Genomic DNA, 16,876 nt, shown 5'->3' on the forward strand with positions numbered 1-16,876 from the left:
TTGTCCCTTGAATTATGCCTCATCCTTTTATCTCTCACTTTCCTTCTTCACAGGCTAAATCTAGAAAGATGCTCCCCAAGCATTGCCAATTGATTATAGCCCTAAACATTTATTACATGACGACAAGGGGCTGCGCAGTGAAGAGGGTGAAGAATGCGGGATCATCCTCATGACCACACATTATATTTTAACTTCGGAGGAAAAAGATACGCCTTTCCATCATTAACAAAGTGGTAAACACTGGTCAGTGCATGAACTTTATTATTATTATCATATTAACTTTACTTCAAAGGTGGTGGTGCAATATGTTGCAGGACAGTGATGCAGGCCATTGAGATGTGGTGCTAATATTCACTCATTATTGTGGAAGAAAAAAAAAAATTGACCAATAATTTGATATCACACGACTCCACACCACAAACTTTGAGAAACATGGATTTCATCAGATCAGACAAATCGGGTTTAATCTATTTTAGCAAATTATTTTGTAATATTTTTAATAATTTTATGGGCTGTATTGTTGCTGAAATATATATATATATATATTTAACTTTTTCTCTCTTTTTTTTATCTTAAGTTAGTTAGCAACTCTTTAGGTGCTACAGAAAAATAAAGTGGGTTTATAATGAATGACCAAACATTCAAACTGCTATTACTAATACAGGTTAATGAAAAACCTTTAATGCAATATTCTACAGTCAAACTCAATATTCTACTGCACTTTTGCCTCACATGTTTATTTTACAAAATGAATCCACTGTATCAATTCAGAAATGTTATCTTATTGGTTTAAAATGTGTGTTTCAAAATGAGTGCAGCACTGTTGCAGATGCAGAATGATGTTTTGAGTAAGTTGACTGCGATACATGATCCTTTAAAACTGTGCGACTATTTTAAATATTACCTGTGCGATTGACCTTCCAGAGTGTAGGTTGTGAAACGTGCATCATACCACAAACAAATCCAGACTCACGCAAACTGATGGCTTGGAGATTAGACTTAACACCAAATACTTTGTGCTTATTGAGCAACAGTTTTGCATCCAAAGAATTTGCTTTTGTGACCAAGCGGACCAACCAACAACAAGCTTTTCTGTTCTGAAAATTGTCTCCTGATCTGTTCTTCTTGCACCTTTCATCGCCAGAATGCTGAGCTCAGCAGATTCCTTGGACCTCTTAGAATGGCGACAGGACAAGGGGGCAAGGCTTTCGCAGATCAGCTCCATCAAAAGTAGCGCGGCCAAATCTGCTCTGGCTGCTCCACTAATGGCCCGCATCAGCAGAAAAACAAAAGACACTTGGCGATTACTGTGAATGGGCAAGTCCAAATGAAGTCATTGTACGCTGATGGAGAGGCCGGGGGTTAGTTGAGGTTCAGCTGCTGCCCAATACTGGACGCAGGAATAATTAACCAGGCCGAACTATTAATCTTGACCAATGGCAGAGGGTGGAATAATGGCTGCAAACCAATCATTGATGGTAACCTTCAGTCGGGAGACACTGGTTCACAGCTGTTTCCAAACACTGGGAGGGAGGAGCCAGGGACTTTAACTTACAATGTATCAAGCTCACACAGTACAGTGATGGATGACTGGAGGATTGATGAGGGAAGAGACTGAAAGGAACGTCAAGTCACAATGGAGGGAAAGACATTTTCGATGACAATGCAGTTTCCTTTTTTTTGCCCCAATAAAAGCGACGGCAGTGATTTATTTAGCTCCCAAAACAAGCAAGACTATATATTATTCATGGAGAAGCCAGACGATTTGATTTCCTTTTGACCGCTGACTGAGGATGTATGATAAAACAAAAAGATACGCTCGCAGATAAATAGACATTTTTAGACATTAAAAAACGAAAACTACGTCTCCTATTTTTAGGTTTAGAGGAATTATCAGGAGGGACAAAAGGGGATTTTTTTTAAACATAAGGATGATCTTTTGAATTTGAAAGTTTCCCTTCTTTTTTTTTAAAGCACAAGAAGCAGTGGACTGCAGCATGGTGGGACAGTGGTCAACTGCTGGAACCTGACAGCAAGATGGACATGGCCACTGAAGCAAACACAGATCTTTTCTACGTGGAGTTTGAATTCCTTCCACGTGTGCTTCCGTCAGCCACTTGAGTGTCCTCCCACCGTCTAAAATGTAGCGGTGACTCAAAATTCAGTGAGCCCCTCCCTCCCCCTTTTGGCTCAAGAAAGAGGATGGGTTACAGCTGAGATGCCCGATGGAAAATTAGTTTCTTTCTTAGCCATGCTTCTCAAATCATATGTTATGTTATGTTATTTAAGGCAGCTGGTCATAACAGTATTCATGTTTTCTTACCTCACCAAATTATTATGTCCCTAACAGGTCTGCTTTCGATTAGTTCACTCATCACCATTGTCATTCACTTTGGGCCAAGTTTTGGGCCACATTCTGATGGATCTCTTGCAAGTGGCTAAAAATTATGTTTTCCATATTCAGGCTAAAAACATCAATGATAAAAAAAAACTACTACAGTAAGTGAAACCACATAAATACTATTTTTTTTATTGTGTAAAGCAACTTTTAGAGTGATGATGCTGCACAGCTATGTGTTATTGCTGCACAGCTATATGCACAGCTATGTGTTGGCTCTTTACGTTGAGGTCTCAATTCTAAACAGAGAAACATACATCTGCAGAGAACCATCGCTTAGTCCTGTTCAGAGCTGTGGGGAGTGCTGGAGCCTATCCCAGCGGTCAGTGGGCGAGAGGCAGGACCATCAGTCCATCACAGTCCTTAGCTACAGTTAGGTCACAAAGATCAAACATCAATTTTATTTATGGCGCGTGTGTCAGTGACACGGACATGTGGTTTGAAATCCTTTAGAACCAAATCAATACGGCTGATATGTAACCCACCATGCATTTCTCCATTCATTACCATAGCAGAGACCTTTAAATGTCTCCAAAACACAGTAGAAATGGTCACTTTGGGACAGTTAATCTTGACTGTAAGAGAAATTACACTGCAGGGACAATAGAGAGGTGATGGGGGCAGAAGAAGTGGAGCAAAGGTAGCTGGAGAGACAAACGACTGTAGGAGGCAGGGTGTGGGGTGGTGGGGGTGGAGGTGGTGGTACAGTATGTGGCAGACCCCTGGCACACACGCCATCCCAACTTTTCACGCTGCTCACTCTCTTGATGTGAGACTCCCCTGATGCCCCCGTTTTCCTCCCTGCATCTCTTTGTGCGCCTGTATAATCCTCCAGTAAAGGAGGCGACGCAGGTGGTCTCAGTGAGGCCTCTCCCCCCTGACCATCCTCTATCTCCCTTGTGCTCCCTGGCTGCATCCTCTCCCTCTTCACCCTCCCGTCGCTGCATCACAAAAAGACACCTCCTTGGAAGATTATAAACCCCTTTTGGTGATGCTGAGGGGGAACCTGACGCTCCTCGGCTCTCCTTCATCCCTCTCTCCCGGGGAGCTGGGACTCGGGCGGCGTTGGAGTGCGTTCGTGTGCACGTCTGTTTCTGTGTGAAACGATTCAAAGGGTTCGTCCCTCTATAGCTCACCAGTCAACCTGATCCATGGGGGACTGAAGAGGCCGGCAGTAGACGACAGGGAATAGTCTCAGGGTTTAAACGGAGGCTGGCCAGATTAGCACAGCTGTCACCCCTCATCCGACTGGATGATCCCAAGGCGGTCACGGCAAGGAAGCAAGTGCGGTCCAGGGACACAAAATGGAGCGGTAAAATAGCTTCTAATATAGGCAGATAAAATGCTTCTTGTTGATCAAAACCTTCATCTGAATTTACTTCATGCTTTGCCGTTTCCACTACCTGCATCCTACTACCTCCTTTCTCATTTTTTCCACCAATACAAGCTGCCATTTCAATAAACATTTTTCGAAATGGGCAACGGCGTGAGGACATTTATTGTGTGGTTTATTGTATGTTGTGGTGAGGTTTTGGTTGGGAATCTGGAAAGGCATTGTTGCAACACTTTATCACTTTTCAGGCAAAAAATTTCAACCACTGTCAAGTGGACTTAATCCTCGGTGATGCAAATGTCAGACTTCTGAATTGCATGTTGTAAGTAGCATCACATGCAAGGTAACATTGAGATCTTACGATCCTCGTCTCATGTCCCCATCTTAACGCCAACCAACATTTGATCCATTGCAAAGCCTAATGCCTCAACATGCACCACGGTAGGCTGACTTCTGCTTCAACATTGGAGGCAAAAGCCAACAGGCTATGCCTTGGAGTGGGACTATGTTTGGGGAAAGAAGCTATAATTTGGGAGCCAGGTGTAACCCATCGCTGTAGCAGCTCTCCAAAGTGAGTAGACACTTGAATTTTGGAGGGATTTATTTTGTGGGATACATATAGAACTCAATGCTTAGGGGGCATATCTGCATTGACATATCTAACATTTCGCCGCGTCCTGACCTCATTGCCACACATCCCCTCCCGTGGAAGACGTTCCTCATGGATAATAGCTGGTATTCCCCCGGAGCGTTCCCAACCATCAAAGACATGATGCAAGGCCCGAACAAAATGGAAGCTATTACGGCTAATTAGCCCTTGGCCTTTAAAGCAGCGACTCGCCTGCTGCCAGGACTCAGGAGCACGATGCTGAGAATGACAGCTCCACCCGTGTGAAGACAGAGAGTACGGGGGAGGGAGCAGTGGTGAAAAGGAAGATGAGGCAGAGTGTGGAAAGCATGTGTGCTGAAATTGTCCCTTGGGAATAATAAGGGAAGTGATTAAGGATCACCAAGTATGGAAAAGTTGTGCCTTCGCTTCAGGTGATGAAAGCAGCTAGCGACTCACATATGGGCATTCTTCAAGCTCAGCCGAGCACAATGCAAGTGCACTCGTGCACACGCACACACACATCAGAATATTTATTCACAAGGCTACCACTCTTATCACCAACTTTATCGCACACCTGAACGTCTGCCTGCTACCAAATCAGCCTACCTGCCCACCCCTCGCCACGTCTGTCATCACACGACTAAGGTTACACACAGATGAAAATAGATAACACACGTGGTCGCACACACGATCTCGCAGAAAGTTAAACACAATTAAACATCACACATTCAGCTCTATCCTGGTTTCAACTCGCATGCACTACATGCTTCTAACTTCACCATGAAGTTAGAGAACATTTGTTCAGGGCTCTTAGATAGAGGAAAAAAAACTGCTTTATTCATATCAAGTTTCAAGATGTTACCTTATTAAAGTGGGATTATTTGACACTCTTCTTTCATTGGCTGTTGCTAGACACTAGTGATGTGCCGATGATGCTTCATGAAACAGTATCCTCATTTTCAGAGCCCATTAGGTGGCGCTCTCTACTCAAAACATAGAATAAAAAAAACATTTCAAAGTAACCTCACATCATTGTTAACTCAAGAGCCCGTCACTGCTACTCTCAAGGTCCCAGCAATGAGGATGAATTCATACAACAATCTACAATGTATAATTTATGGACTGATGTGTGGCAAGTTTCATATGATGTGTGCAGGTTCAATGCCCCATTCATCCTCTCCTCAAAAACATCCTGAACAACTCCCGAAACACATAATTTATCAGACCCAGCCAAGGTCAAGTCCTCCGTCTCCACCCACAGTCATTCTCAAACTAACACCTCCAGAGTCCCAGGGTGATGAATTCCAATGGTCTTTTTTTCTCAAGGCCCTCCGAGATTTGAGGAGGGGGCTCGGGTTAGAGGCCTTGCATCTTTTCACACATCTTTGTGGATGTAAAGAGCAAACAAACCTGGCCGTCTTTATCACTGAAATCTAAACCCAACGGCTGATTTCACATCTATTGGCAGAGGCAGGGGGACCCCAGCGATGACCACCTGTTCGGGTGTCCCTGCAGTAGCCTTTGTCATGGACGCCGCATTCTTTCAAACTACAACGGGCCCCGGGCGAAACTTAAGCTTTTGCCAATTTCTCCTTCTCTCCCCGTATATGAGCACCTATACATTGGCCTCACAGAGCCCGCTCGTGTCTGTCTTCAAGCGAGGGAAATTAAAACACTCGAGGTTTCCATACAGTTTGAGCAGGGGTATCACAAGATTCGCTGCTGCTGACTGATTTTGGGGTTTCCTCTCAACAAAAGCTTAACAAGGGGCTCGTCTTTGTGCTCAGCCATTGAAACAAACTTTGGCACGGACACTGTAATTGAAGGCAGATTTTACAGGAGACAGTGAAGGGGGCTCCTTACACGTATAGATTCCATCAAACAGCTATAAAGAAGTAAGAGAAGAACCTGGTTTATGGGTTCACATTTTACTGCTCTACAGCGTTGAGGCAGAGCAGGGAGACAGGGACGCCTCCTTTGTTCCAGGCCCGGCTGCTGCGGACAATAATCGAGGCGTGTGGAACACAGGAATGTCCCTACTGTAGACACTCTCGGAAGTTGTGTTTGAGAGTGCGCCTGTCTGTCGCTTTGTCCCCGTGTCAGTGTGTGTCCATTTTCATGACACATGGGACTGTGGGAAAAGTCTCCTTACCAACAGCATCCTTTGTCTCCTCTCTATTTATTTGCAGTGTCGTTCATTCCGCTGATAAGTGGTGGAGAGAACCGTAGATGAAACAAATTCAATCCACCGCAGCATTGTGACTCGCATACATGAATCACTTCTGATTAAGCTCAAACCTGCGCTGCCTGGCTGTCACCGAAACCACACAATCGGCTCAAGCTTTGGGAAAATCAGGAATCCCCGCTCTATTGGGGACCAGTCACTTCCATGGGCGTTGGTAAACCACCGCCAGGCCTCACTGTCACTGTCGTCACATAGTCAGCCATAATGGCCTGTGACTATTATTAATACGGACCTTAAAGCAGTTGCAGCCACATCCAGGGGATCTCCATAAAATATGTTAATCGAATCTGGCCTCTTGGGACCCCTCAAAGGGAGCCCTAACACAAATTGAATATCAGTGATGGCTTCGGAGGAGGGGTCGGTCTCAAAGGGGGAGGCTCTAACCCTGTTAGTCACACGGGTCGTGGCTCAATGATGCTGCATATTTCCAGTCACTGTCAATTACTCTGATACCGTCTGTGGAGGGTCACACGCAGCCGGCGCTCCGGGGGACCGACGGCACGCAGCCGACTGGTGGTTGGCTTCACGGTGGAGCACGTGGGAAACGTCAGCGTAGGTGTTAGTGTGAGTAATTATAGGGTGAGCCATCTTCTGCGCTATCTGCCTGGATGGCACATGCTCATTACGCTAATGGCTGTACGGTTTAAGGAGGAAGTGGGTATTTGTGAATCATGTAAATCGGATTTGCACATCACGTCAGAGCCACACGTAAGAGATGCACACAATACATGCGCACCACAGAGAGAAAAGCAACGAGACTGCACGTACCGTTGCCAAGGAACTCATGTCACATAAGGTATGTTTTAATGAATAAAAACAATTAGCTTCGTGTGTTGGCTCATACCAAAAAGAAAGTACCAGACCTGGAAGCTGTTATCAGCCACCTCTTGATACTCTAGTCTTCCATTGCAAAACAAACAACTATGTGAAATGAACAACAGCGGCACTGTTTTGTCACCAGAGTCACAGGAAAGTTGATGTAGTTTAGTAATTTGATCGTATGCTGTGCAAGTGAATGGAGCGTGGAGGCCTGTGTAACAAGTGGTTAAATGCCATGACAATTCTTGCAAAACCCTCCTAAATCCAATTCGTACTCTGTAATTTTATGCTGCGCTGCATGGTTTATGATGATATTGATTTTGGCGCAGCCACTCGTAATCACAAACTGTCATAAAAACTCTAATATGCCTAATGGAATGGTTTGTGCAGCCGCACGTTACCTTTTACCGACAAGGTGAAAGGTGACGTCCTTTTCCAACCAAAGGAAAGGAAAGGAAAAATAATGTGCATATTTTCATGAGAGAAATCTCACGCAAGGACTGTTGTTGACTGCCACCATTGTTGCATTCATTCATTCGCATACAAGGTGCTGTGTCACGTAACTTACTCATGCTTCATGGTCACCACGGAAACTGTAGTCCGGAGTTATGCATGTGTAGGAACGACAGGGCTGTTTAAATTACAGTAATGATGAACACGCGTTGACATAGTAAGTAGTTACAGTACTTATGTAGTTGTAACGTAGTTACTGCAACATGCTACTTAATAACGTGTTCATGACGTCATTGCTTTATTCACAACTGAGTTATGGGACTATCGCAACCCAAAAGGTTGAAAGTATGGGACTATTTCACAAAGCATACATCAAAGGACACAAGCGCGCATCAAAGTACAGATGCCTTTCACACCAAATTTGAGCAATTATAATTAAAATACTGTAACATTTCCAAACACCATTTAACAGAAGATAAGTGTTTACATAAACATTTTTTAATTTATTTACAACAATACAGTCATACATGGCGGCGTGTTCCTCAACCTGTACGTGTCATATTCAGCCGACTAGTTGACTATTAAGTTAATCGGTGACTAGTTGACTGTCAAAAGGATCATTAGTTGCAGCCCAAAATCGACACCATGCTGTTGTAAATAAGTGGATACCGGCCATTCACGTTTGTAAGCATTGCAAAAATATCTTCCTGCATTGGATTTTCTGACAAAGACCAGCAGCACAGACAATAATTGCAGTCCAGTCGAAACATCGCCTGAGCCTTTGGTTCTCTGCTCGTGTCAGGGTGTGAATGTAACTTGTATGTTCACTCTGCTCCGGGCTCTTGGTCCGGAGTATTGAAAAACATTCAAAACAAATTAAATCCGACAAATCTGATGGTCAACAATGGATTTATATTATTGTAACTACTGATTTATATTCTGATTTATTTTCCAGGAACTCTGTGATTTGGTGTGCGGCAGCTCAGGAGGCTTGGACTCACCACATTACCAGGAGATGGGTTCTTGCCCTTCACTATCTCACTCTTCCCTGAAACGCCAGACCTCCTCTATACCTGATGTTTGAATGACAGACAGAAAGTATTCAGCCATCGTCTCACACTACCAATGATGTTTCTGTGGTCTCACCCAGGCCCTCCTCTGCTCCAGTATATTTGGGATAACCGTGCTATTGTTCAAAGTAAAGAGGGTTAATGACTCAAGACAGCTCTATGAAACAGCAGCAGCGATAACAGCATGGGTTTTGAGAACTCCTCAAAGGTTGAACTACATTGGCAGTTGCAGTGGGTGGTTTTGGACGCAGGCTTAGGAAAACACGATCCCGGCGGTATTAGCCCACACTTGGCCTTTGTTCGTCTATTTGAACAGCGGATCGACAAGCAAAGGCACACTCTGCCACTAAATGAAAAGAGCAAACTCTTTTCATGAAGCCTAAAACAATCACACACATTTCGCTTTGTGTCTGGCGGCTGTATCTCTGTGGCCAGCTCCTCTTCGTCTCCCACCAGTGGCTCCAACATGGAAAAGAGGATTAACCAGTGGTCCACGTCGCAGGTTGTTGCATGGGCAGAGCACAGAGAGGTGGGATAATGCCATTTAGTGTTTCTGGGAGCCAACATGATGCAAAGTCTCTCAGCGAAGAAACAATAAATAACACTGTATGTTACTGCTGGCTCTCTTGGCTCATCTAAGACTGAAAAAGTACAATTACACTCCCCGCTTCTCTTCCCCAGAGGTGGACAGAAACAAATTACATCCTCACTGCCATTGCCTCAATTTGTCTGTCATAAGTATTATCCAATATGCAATTTAACTCTAACTCAAGTACTCTTACTCAGAGCCGCATAAAGACCAGGGATGAGGGCATGCCCAAAGTTCAGCACTGGGTCCAATCATGTCACTAGTTCAAACTTATGTAGCCCACTGCGTTTGTAATAAAATTACGCACACAGTTACAGCAACTTCTTTTGGACCTGTTAGTCCAATTTGAAAAGTCTGTAAAGTTTAGTTGCAAAGTGGCAATGTACTGCTGTTGGACCTATAGAGCCAATATTGTCTTGCACAAAAGCAGATTGAAGTCTGAAATGAGGTACCACTCTTTGGTCATTTTAAAACTGGGCTATTGTCTTTTCTTCACTTATTGCTCAATTTTTATTTCTTACTACTTGTATTACTTTTATTATTTACTTTATATTTGGATCAATCATGTCCAGGGGCCATTTGTGGCCCTTGAGCAGATTTCTTATGCTTCTCATTCTGTCATAAAAAAAAAGAAATAATATAGTGCATAAGTACTGGTAAAACTCCACATTTTCTTTTGTTGGCAAGAAAAATAACTCCACAAATCTTAACTACTAACTGTAATTCATAAACATTTTTCATGTCTTTTTACGTAAATTTATGTTTTATGAACTAAAAACTACAGTTGATTTGTGTAACTGAAAGGTGGCCTACATGTATTTGGACACGTTTGGACACCCCCTGGCTGGTGGCACATGCCATATTTCTAGAATGTCCACTTCTTTATGAAAGCTCAATGAAAGCTCAACCACATATTTTAGAGTCTTACTGTCACTCTGCCTTTGTGGGTTCTCAGATCACAACACTGTACAAGCTGACCATTGACAAACCCACTTGTTCACTTATGGGAGAAACCCAACCAAAGTTTAAGGGAAAGACAAGAACAAATCACACACCTAACCATAACTCCCAACTGGGCTGTGTGAACGTAAACACATATGCTCCTCCAACATCTGTCTTCTACAGTATGACATCATCAACGCTGTTGCCATGACTTCCCAAAAAAGAATAACTAGTCTGTTGATTTACTGACACCAAGCGCCTTCCAAGATCTGTCAAAATGAAGAAGAGCTGGACACCCAGGCCCGTTTGATGTGTTCAAGGGTCAGAGCAATCTGGTTTCTCTTTCCCTTCATCTCAGAGGGCTGCGAGTCTCCGCGGAGAGGCAGTTAAGGGCCGGGAAATAAAAGCAGCCACGCGAGGGCAGAGCTCGTAGATCATACAATCAAAGCACGAGTGTGCCGAGGGCGTGTTTCAGTCTCCCGCGGCACCTCGCAAGTGTCAGCCGGCCCATGAGCCGGCAGGCTCCACACTCACTCCAAACATGCCAAAATACAGACGCAGCGTTACCGTTCAAGCAGGCTCTCTGCCACGAATACACAGAGCAGTGGAAGCAGGCTCAAAGCCACAACAACATTCCGTCTTATTTTGAGGCTCATCTTTCCCTTATTTGTGGACACACAATGAAAGATTAGAACGACGCAGATGCAACTCAACGACTGAGACAAGGACCCATGTGAGCTCATGTAACTTAACAAGTATGTTAACTGTTACTGACTCACTCAGTTGATATTCCTGTGCCAAAGCAGTCATGGAATCCCTCCATCTGGTCCTGGATATGGTTTGTTGTCGCCTTCCAGTTGGCCCAAAGTGGAAATCTAGGAAGGAGGGAAAACAGAGAGTCTGATAAAATTTCCCAAACTAAACAACTTCATTGTTTTCTATTCAGCTCAGATCATTGGAGAAATCTTTGCAGGATGACAAAACCAACCTTCACCTGGAGGTAAAACATCAACCACCTACCAACACGATTACAAAGTTTCTTCAGAATTTAGCTTAAAAAAAAAAGTCAATTTTACGCCCTGATTCCTTGGAGCTAGCATGTGTTGATTCTTACCCCTGCTGCTTGATAATCTGCATCAAAACATTTGGAAAATAACCAGACAGACCACGAGGTGACATGGTGACAAGGGGATCTTACCACCAAAAAAGCTTTGAACCGCATGTGTTCAACTGCTTGGTGTCACTCACAGAGTTTGCCAACAAGTGTCAGCACCTGAAGCTTCGCGACTCTGGTACCTACCTATCATATGAACAACAGGTCAAGCCCAGCCAACACCCAAGCCACCCAATATGCATGTGCCAGAAGGGCAGCTGTTCCCTCACTCAGATGATCTCATTAAATCAAATTTGTCTTGGTAACCAAATGAATAATATACAATAAAACAAAGCTTTCCTTCTCTTGAGAACTTGAGGAGATAAGCGACAAACACAGCCCAGCTAAGACTACTTCGCTTTATTCAAGGAAAAAAAGAGTTTTGAATTCTAACTGCCGACAGGATGCTGGCATGGTGGGAACTTGTTTTTCTGGTGTTTATTGTGACGCTCCGTGCTAGGGGGTAAATCCGTCCACTTCATGGCTCCAGTTGAAGAGGTCACACAAAAGGCGCGTTAAAAAGAGGTCATCTCCGTCACCATCTAGTGTTGGTGCTAACCTTCAGCTGTGTAAGTGACAGCCTCACACGGTTGCCATGTCTTGCTCACTTCAAGACGTCTGGAGCCTCCACCAAATATAACTCTCCACAACATGTTTACCAACTGAACAGGGAGCTGAACCCTCCCAACATCGTCAGACCATCTTTGCTGGGGTTTAATTACGTAGCAGAGCCCGGACGATTAACATAGCAGCCTGAAACATCAAACGGGGTTCTTGACATTTGAATGGTGGGAGCCTCTGGTGGGGTTTTGTTGCCATGAAGGGGTGAGCCAAGGAAAATGGGCAAGCGCACCACCGGGATTTGTGTATAGACAGATTGCCCTGTTTTCTGCACTGACAGGTTACCATAGGAGCCGTGCACAAACAAGAGTGTGGGAGAGAAGGATGGGCAGGCCGGGAGATGGAGGCACCACTGGGTAATGTCATGGGGAATTTGATGGGTTGTCAGTCACAGGGTTCTCAAGGCTCGCAAGGACTACCTCAGATATGTCATTTAAATGGCTGTTTCTAGGTGATAGATAAGGTGGAAAATCATATCCTGGAGACATCCAAGCGTGGACCTTCTTAACAACAATTCTGACAGCCATTTGTTGACCTGAGGCACTGGGGTACCCTTCAGACTGTACCATGATCATGCCCTACCCCTCGAAATTCAAGAAAACAATCTGCATTTATCGGAAAAGTTCACTCTCTTGTCTGATTTTGAGGTACACAGATTAGGAACCATGGCACAGCAATATTGACAAGAGAGAAACATGAATTAAAAGCAGGACATTCAGAGAGTGACCGAGATTATAAGCCATCAAAAACCCCTATCCTACCATCGGAATCAGAGTTCATCTGAAATGACGTGAAAATAGACCTTCAAATGTCATTGATGTAAACTTCACTACAGAACACAGCAGCATCATGGGGGAAATCCCCTCACTCCTGAGCAGTCACACCTGTCTGCATGAGCGTGAGCCCTTGAGGGGGCTAAAAAAAACGAGTGTTGGTACAGGTTTCTGTGCAGTGTCTCGGCATACGCATTCATGCATAATCGGTATTTTCCTTCTGTATTTGTATACATGAGAACCAGTGAATCATAATGAATAGAAGGATGAGGGGTTCAAAATGAGAGATGGAATTATGACCATTTCTGCAACTTTCAATCGAAAGTTCCTGAAGTTCAGATGCTCCAGTGCAAAACAAAAGTTTTTATTTATTCTGTCCTCGTCTTTCCTTTTGTATCGCATTAAACTTAATAAGTCATGATGAAGTTAGTGGTGCGCATACCTCTGCTAAGCCAGCAACACCTTTTTTTTTCCAAGTGCTATATTGCTCAATTTATGGAATCAGACAGCAGGTGGCAGTAGCGTCGCTGAGCTCCCAAAACAGACAGAGAAGAGCAAGCAAAGAAGAGCACAAGCGGCAGCAAAGCAATACATGGATACAACAGTGAAGTTGCAAGTTTGATTCGCTACACAGTGACTGTACTTTCACTGTGAGCCAGGAACCCAAGGGCAGCTTTAACCACTGTTTGCCACAGTTTTGCTTCATTCGCTGGTTTTTATCAGAGCTGATCATGTGACTGACAGCGCCACAGAGCAATTGGACCTAATAAAATGTTGTAATTCATAAAGGTTACAGGTTCAGGATTTTGATCTTCTGTGTCTGGAGTTAAATAAAACTTTGTTTTTAATCTTTAATAATGTGTTGGCTTTTTAAAATGGGCCCCTGTGATGAAGCCCACAATGGCCCCTGTATAAAAATTCGACTGTTTGATGCAATGAAGTTTTGGGTAAGAGATAGAGCTGACAAGACAGAGATACAGCAGAGCGAAAGTGACTTTGAAAGAGTGATAAAGTCGGTTATTTTGCCCTCACAATATCCCTCTTTCCTCACTGCTTTTGTCTGAAGATGAAAAGCACAATGATCAGCACATGTTGTTGAGCTCCTCCAGACGGCAACGAGTCCATGTCATCTATCAAAGTGCCTATGATGCCTCATGATAGTCAACCATGAGTCCAAGGTGAACTCAGATGCCCAATACTCAATATTGGATCAGGACCGACGCATATGTACGAGCTGATCCACCTCCGCCCTCACACGAATTCAGCAGTTCTCCCACAGCTTTCCCTTTCCCTGCCTGGCTGCTCCACTGCTTGGCCAGCCGTGCTGCTTGGCTCCGTGGCTGCTAGCCCGTCTTTCAGTCTATTTCTAGGCTCACGGCCCAGCGCAGAGGCAGGCAGTCAGTCAGTCAGGCGGTGTGGTGGAGGGCTAGGGGTTGATGCGTGTGTCAGAGAGGCGCTCTCCCACATTCCCCTGGCGGCTGGCAGCAGGCCGGGCCTGTGGAGGGGGGTTCGCGTCTTTCTCACGACCTCTCAGGTTCCTGCGCTCATCTGGGAGCTATTCATTTCCTGCCAGAAAACAGCCTTCCCCTGCAACTGCAGGAGGAGGGGGCGCGAGGGGATGGGGAGGGTGAAGAGTTTGGCTTCCAAATGAGTCCAGGGCTTGGTACAGCAAGCCCAGGGCTTAAATCATAAAGCTCTCGCTTGTCTCGGCGGCAATCAAAGACAGGCCCGGCGACGGGCCGAGGGAGAGAGTCAGAGAGGAACCATGAGAGAGAGAGAGAGGGAGACAGAAACAGGGCCATATGGTAGCACTTAGGGAGCCAAGGAGGAAGCAGAGGAGGTTTTCCCCTCCTTTGCCGGCATACATGCGGAGTGTGGGAAAAGTTAATGGACACGCATGGCAGCTAACCCCCTGGTCGTGTTGTGACATGTGTGCGGTCACTCCGGCAGCTCGGCCACTGCGCCGGGTAATTGGAGAGGCTTGTAAAGCTGCTCTCTGGAGGGGAAGAAACCGCCAAAGATGGTGGAGAGACGGGCGATAGATGGGGGGGCTTAGCAGCTGGGTGTTGTCCGGGTCACACCACGTGCCTCTCAGACGTCCTGCGTCCAGCTGTGGCCCAGGGGCTGGAGGCAGGAAGCTTGACACCAGTTGGAGCACAGCTGGAATGCGGTGGGAAGGTTCTGTTTGTGCGGAGATGCTCTGTCTCACAGGAGGCGGACTGTTATCCCGCGCGATAGATAGGCCTTTCCTTGAACCCAACCCACCCACCTTCGCCAGCCGTTCCTCCTCACTACCTCATCCCTCGCGCCCTTTGGCCAGGCATGTCTTCACCCGGCACCCCCCACGTGCGCGCACAGACACACGCACACACATGGCTCCAATCAGGCAGAGATGCGTGGCCCCCCATAAAAAGGTGTGATGGAAATTCGAAATGATGGCACTTATCCACACTTTGTGCCTCTTAGCGCACTGATAATTGCAAACACCTGCACCCCTCCTCACACACACACACACACCCTTCAAAGCCGGGCCACACTGGAATAGCTGGAGGGGGCACACCTGGGCAGAGCAGAGCGCTACCACATGGCTCAGTGGCAAAGTGTTGAACATGTGCTCCTGCTGTCAACCCGCTGGCATCAAGAAACTCCCTCCGCTCTGATTAAAGACACAGCCTCAAGCCCCGCACGGGCAGAAATCTGACACTTAAGCTCATCAGAACACTAATATCCATCATGGCGATCTACTTAGTCGGATGTAAGCAAGATACCTGGCATCACTGAGACTTGTCAAGACGGAAGTAAGACGCTGGAGATGGTGGTGTGGCCCCAGGTCCTGGGCTTTGAGCTGAACAGACATTTTACGAGCAAAAGGTCGACTGATCCACTGACTGCCCACTCACGCTGCACGAGTAACATAAATGGACGCTCTCTCTGCGACCAGAGGCTCGCTTGGTTAAGCATTTGAAATATCACAAAGAGGTCCAGCCTGCTGTCCATCTGAACCTTGGCAACCTCATTCCTGAGACTATACCTTCAGATACAAACCCCTTTTTTCTGATTCTGTAATATCACTACACCACAAACAACTGACCAAAACTTTGCATGAAGTCACTATCAGTTATAAAAGTCACAGATGAACCACATACCACATTGTTCAAACCGAAGAAAAGTACATTTGCTTGACTAAGAATCACTACATTTGCTGTAAGCCAGGACTAATTCAATGCCAGAGCAAAAAAAACTGCACGAGCCAGAGGTTAATATTGCACATGGACATTCATTCACACTTGAAACTGGTGGATACGGAAAGCACTTGAGGTCCTGTACATTGCAAATATGCCCTTGAGCAAGGTACTGAACTTCTAAACAGCAAACTCTCTCTCTGCCCACTCGTCTCAACATTTCGTTATGACGGCATGAAATTTGCCTCTATCATGCTGTGTTTCAAAATACAGTCCTGTGTGAATAACAATAACAATGGAAAACAATATAAATATATATATTCTATTATAACAATGGAGCTTATCTATCTATGTGTAGGGAAAAGTACGTTTTCATAGTTTTATCTAAACCACAAGGCTTAGTTCAATTTATCATTTTAGGAACAATCCACAGCTTTAAATGAGCACATTATTGTGCAATAAAATGTTCCCAATAAATAAGTTGTCAGTAAAGTAATGACCTTTAACGGAGCATATATAGCTACGGCAAGCCTGTATTCCCTTTTGTTAGATGGTTATGCTTACTATTATTCACATATTTTAGGACGTTATTTGTACAAAAATGTACAAATAAAAATGGATAAGTGAATAAATAAAATGAGTAGAGCGTTGAAAGTGTAATTCAACCGCTGAACAGTATCCACTTACA

Source organism: Synchiropus splendidus, chromosome 1 (genome assembly GCF_027744825.2).
Source record: "Synchiropus splendidus isolate RoL2022-P1 chromosome 1, RoL_Sspl_1.0, whole genome shotgun sequence".
NCBI lineage: Eukaryota > Metazoa > Chordata > Actinopteri > Syngnathiformes > Callionymidae > Synchiropus > Synchiropus splendidus.